The following is a 5527-nucleotide window of genomic DNA, read 5'->3' as shown; positions in this document are numbered from 1 at the left end:
TTCTTGCGTCCGCCACGCTTTTCTTCCTTTTTTTCTTTTCCAGCACTACCGCCACTGTATTTTTGGTTCGACGTATGGCTTTACTGGGTAGTTGATCCCGTATACGCCTATATGCGAAGGCTAAATAACCAATATTAACTCAAAACAACCAAACAAATGCAAAGCATTAGCTCTTCAGTTTGTAGATTTGGCAAATATGAGAGCGACTCTCGCGCCTATTATACATATAGTAAAAATATTCGATACTCGAAAATGAACCCTAGATAACGCCACACGTAAGTAAATGTTAATAAACAATCGATTAATATTAATCAAATGCTGCGCAACAAATTGGAAACTCTGTGCGCGAGTCATATGTTTATATTAATTACAGTGTTATTTTGCACACAATCACTGGCAGATCATAGACCAAATGTTTCCGGACTCTTTTTATGTTTTTTTGTTATTCCGCGGTTTACGCATAATTGTGGAAATTACAAAAACATAGTTTGTGATTCAGGAGGTCGCAGTACGTTGTTATTATAACAACAGAGTGTAATGCCACAGTGTAAAGAACCAATTATTAAAAATTTTAAAAAATTATAAAGGTGTAAAAAAGTGGAAGATAAAATAATTAAAATTTTTTTGTGTGAATTTGTCGAAAAATGCAAAGGTAGGATGAAAGATGTTTTTTTAATAATGTAGTTATAAATTAATTTAATTTGATTGCAGAAACATTTGAAGAGTAAGAACGACTCGCTTCTATTTCGTACTTATTCAATGAAAGACTTTTAGATTACAACCATTAAAATGCAGCGTATATAATTTTGCATGCTGCATTCTGGACAATATCTTTATGGAAAGCCGAATTAATGCTGAAATGGATTCAAAATCAACTAATTCTGGGAACGACGCTATCACCATCGACAATCCAAACGACATCCAAAAGGAATTAGTACAACATACATATGTAACGGAATAAAATTTGTCCTGATAGTCTTCTAATGTATAAAGCTGTTATCTACGAAGACTTTAAACAATGTTTCGCTGTTCTGGGGCCATTCTTCACACTCCATGCATAAAGGTCTCCTTTCCAATAATTTGTATTAGGAAGAGGCCGAAGTATGTATTTGAACATGTCTTAAAACCTATTTTACTCTCATGATTAGACAAAAGTTACCGTATTTTTTGTCTTTATTTTATTATTCCACTAATTCGTTTCAGTTACTTTATTAATATATGGAGATATTCTTTCCTCCTTTTTCCTTTATATTAAAACCAACGCGCACCGGCGACTTCACGTCGTAACCGACGTTTTAGGCGGAATCGACGACAGAATCGGGGAGCAAATTGAAAATTAAAATTAAAATACCGAAAGAAAAAAAAAGGGGCAACGAAAAAAAAAATGTTCTACAAATAAACATAAATTTTTGAATTTAATAACTCAAAAATTTAGTAAACATACTTTTAACAAATATGTTTGAAATTCTTTTTTTATCAATAAATTTTTTATTGTTAGCAAATTCCAGAAAAGTCGAGAATAATTTTGCATGCTTTTGCTCACAATCCAACTGACGTACACCCTAATAAGGGACAATGGTATGAAATTCTCAATGATCCCGAATTTTATGGCATTTGGTTAAAAGATGTAAAGCTTATGTTTTCCTGGAATTACATTACAAACCTGATTGGTATGTTTTGCTGTACAGGCATGAAGGCGGATCAAGTAGAGCGTGGAATGCAATTTATGCTTTTATTCTAAACTCGTTTTTCGACCATTATGCATATGGCCACGTTAATTGGATGATCAAACTTCGTTTCAGATATTTTTATTACGTGAAAAATGTTTCTCTCCAATTTCGGGGTAGTATCAAACTAAGAAAAACTTTAGTTTGCAGAATTCAATAAGTACAAAGTATAGCGAACAAGCTGCCCCAGCGTGGACATTACGAGATTAAAGAACGTCATCAATTTTTTATAGATTTCTTGGCGCAATTACAAGAAAGGCAACAGTAATGTAAGAAGAAAAAAAATGGTTAAACTAAGAGGCCACATGAGATCGAGCAAAGATTTATTCCATAAGCGTTGTAGGTCGATTATAGATCGTTGAATGTTTCTGAATATCAGAATTTGTTTTTAAATAAAACTCTCTAAAATTTATACATATCGCTAGTACAAAGAAATAAAAGAAAATTGAACTCTCAAAATTCAAAATGCCTCTCAAAAAATGTGAACAAATGTCAATGAAAATTGCCAAAAACCAAAAGACATGTGCCTGAGAACGACCAAAATCTAAAGGAAGTACTCATACCACTTATATCAATAATCAAAAAATTCTCTACGCAACGTTTTTATTTTGTTGTCGTTTATATTTGACACATTTGCATGAAAGTTTTACAAGAAATACCTGTAGCATAATTTTCTGTTTAAATTGTAGTGTGGTCGCTTACCGTCATATGCATCCACTTTGAAGTGCAAAAAAAAAGAAAAAAAAATTTTATCGCACTGCAACTGGCTGCGGACTGCATTACGAAATGCAATACAATGCCAGGCGCCCCAATTAATCAGTGATTACGTTAGCATAATGTCACCTGGTAGAATCAAGTATATATAGTGCAATTTTAATAAAGAATTTTAATTGTTATCAAACAGTTCAAAATAACAAGCGTATTAATCCGCTGAAATCTCAAAGGGGTTCAATCCGCCCAAGGTAAGGTCATGAAGTCGAGCACAATAGAAAATCAAACATAACACGACTCACACCTCATCCCTTACATCATTACAAAATACAATTGCTTTATTGTATACAAAAACCATATAAAACTCGAATTTGAAATTTCAACAGATATCAATTTATTTTATTTTACTTGGTCGTTGCTGTTACCAAAAACTAGTGTGAATGTCTCTCAAAATTACCAAAAACCAATCGACATGTGTCTGAAAATGAACATATACATATGCTTTTTAATAAAAGTAAACAAAAGCTAAAAAAAATTCTCTACGCAACATATTTATCATCAGCACAAGAGAAAGAGTAAAGAACTGACAGGAGGACATTTGCTGAAAATTGTAGAACAAGTACGCGTAGAGCTACACTATTAATGTGTAATATGTGTTTTAAGGGCTCATATTTTCCCGTTTCAGTTTGACGCAGCTACCATAAATTATTTTCTATATATTCTACATGTGGTTCTCTCTTTCATTACAGCTCGACGCCATGACTATCATGAATTATTTTCTATACAATATGAAATCTTTCTCACTTCTATTTCAAATTAACTTTTTAAAAATAATGCATGAATTATTTCATTAAAATTAATGTTTCAAATAAAAGTCATAGTTTTTTACTGCTCTAAGTCATTTATAGGACGTTCAGTTAATTTTGAAAATGATTCAAGTCAAGTCAAAGTTTAAAAAAAGCATTTTTTGTCAAATGCACACAAAATTTCCTGTTTATATAAAGTTTCCATTAATCAAGACTAATAAAATTCTAAATTAAAGTATCGCGTGGTGTAAAAATATTTTTTTATGTATTTAAATTTACATTTAAATACAATTCATTAAATATTTCGAAACATGAAATATGTGACTTTTGTTTAAAAATGGTAAATTTTAGGAGTAAGATTTTGCAGCATGCAGATAAATATATAGAGTAGTTATTGTATGAAAAGAATTATTTGGCAGATTCGCCATGTAAGAATTGGATAATCAAAAACAGTTTTTTTTATTACGTTGCTAGCGCAACTCTCGTTAAAGGCTGCAATGTTAACTGCAAGTATCCGAGTAGAACAATAAAAACAATTTTTAATTGAAAAGAAAGACTTAACTATTCTTGTACTATAATAGCTGAGTTAATGCGTTGATCTTTATTTTTAGTTGTGACTTATATAAAATTATAACTAAAAGATTATGTAATAATGTTTTTTTATAAAAAGAAAAAAGGTCTTATTAATGCCTAGCTCTTCATCGGTAGAGCGGTTGCCCTCTGCCCGCGATTCTACATCATAACAAAAAAACATCATCACATATTAAAAAAAAAGGATTTTTTCTTGCACAGTATACTCATGTCGTGTGTCCGGTACCTCACCCATTGGTCTTTTCTTCGTCCGTCTGTATCTGTCTGAGGTCCTCCTACCTTTCCTCATGCGCTCACGTCCATCGCACTCCCGCTACTGCGGCAGCACTTTCATTTTAGCCACTCATCGCGGCTCATATGCAAACCGAAGACAACAAAAAAAAAAGGTAAATACCTGACCGTTGTGTGAAGCAGCAGATCCAGCGGCAAATCGTTGGGGTTGTTGCTCCCAGTGGACTATCCCAGGATGAGATGAAGGTGCCAATCGCGCTTTCCTTACTCTTTAGCAGCCCCGGCCCTTAATGCTTTTTGTCCCACTGAACAGAACAGCTGCGCCTCCTTATCCTTCCTCCAATGAGCACCTTCTTCAGTGGTAGCAACGACAAATGGTGTACGCATAAGCAGTGGTTTTGTTAAATATTTCTTCCCAAAACATTTTCCTGCTTTCCTTTTAAGACTATTTTTTGGTTACCGTGTTTTCTTTTTGTTTGCTCCAAAATTAATTCATTAACAATTTTTCATTAACAATTTTTCTCAAACATCATGTATTTTCACATTTTCGCACCTTGGGAATTGAATTAATTTCTTTGGGATCTTTCACTACTTTATTTCTGGATCCACTTCATAGGCCATTTTACTAATACTAAACCGTAGCAATAAAAAACTGCAAGTATTTTAAATCCACTGTTTATCGATTTATCATAAATTTCCACAATTTTACAAAGTAACTTTTCCACATTTTCTCGGCATTAGATGCTTAGAAAACGTCTTTTATTTATTTAGAAAAAAAAATTACTATCTTTGCGTTTATTTGCTTTTTGCTTTGTTTCAGCTTTGTTTTCCTTCTCGTTAATTCGACGTCGGTAAGGTGAGTGTCCCACGTCTTTTGCGACATGAGATCGTATTATGTGTAATATGGATCTGTTGACTCGTTCAGCTGCGTTTGCTTGCGGTGCGTAGAAGCCTGTCCTGATGGACGTCATATTTCTGCAGGAACTCCTGAATAGCCACTAAAACGAAGTGCCATTATCTGAGTGTATCATTTCTAGCACTCCAAATATGTGGAAAACGTCTTGCTCCAAGTATCTGATCACTCCCTCGGCACCAGCTTTCCTCATTGGTTTTAGAAGCACGTACTTGGAAAACTGATCCAGGCAGACGAATATACAGGTGTTGCCGTGCAACAGCACACCTCACAGCTGCTCACCAAGTCTCTCACTTCAGTTGCCATCCCGGGCCAGTAATATCTTTTTCTTAGCCGCTGCAAGGTCTTGTGCGTCCCTCCACGCCCTGCCGATGGTGATGCATGCCCTGCTGCTACTAAACGTGGTCGAAGTTCTTTTGGCACCCACAATTTCCACGCGTTGTCATCCTCGACCTCGTCCCTCGTATTGAAACCTGTCTTTTTGTAAACTAACCCGTCAGACACGCAGATGTCGGGAGGTTATCTCCATTCTCTGCGACTGAACGCTT

At 34.5% G+C, this 5527-nt stretch overlaps 1 long non-coding RNA gene across 2 annotated transcripts; it reads left to right on the top strand.

Moving 5' to 3' along the window:
- The first annotated feature begins 377 nt into the window (after positions 1-377).
- On the top strand, positions 378-5283 carry LOC119638317. Of its 2 annotated transcripts, none has more exons than XR_005247424.1 (3): positions 378-652; positions 712-1101; positions 4887-5283. It is a non-coding gene; the product is annotated as an uncharacterized LOC119638317 (long non-coding RNA). The 2 variants fall into 2 exon arrangements; XR_005247423.1 differs by lacking the exon at positions 4887-5283 and adding an exon at positions 1204-1383.
- The last annotated feature ends 244 nt before the right edge of the window (positions 5284-5527 follow it).

This window comes from Glossina fuscipes, unplaced genomic scaffold, assembly GCF_014805625.2.
Source record: "Glossina fuscipes isolate IAEA_lab_2018 unplaced genomic scaffold, Yale_Gfus_2 87, whole genome shotgun sequence".
Taxonomy (NCBI): Eukaryota; Metazoa; Arthropoda; class Insecta; order Diptera; family Glossinidae; genus Glossina; species Glossina fuscipes.
The sequence above is the reverse complement of the archived record's forward strand: the minus strand, read 5'-3'. Positions and strand labels throughout refer to the sequence as shown.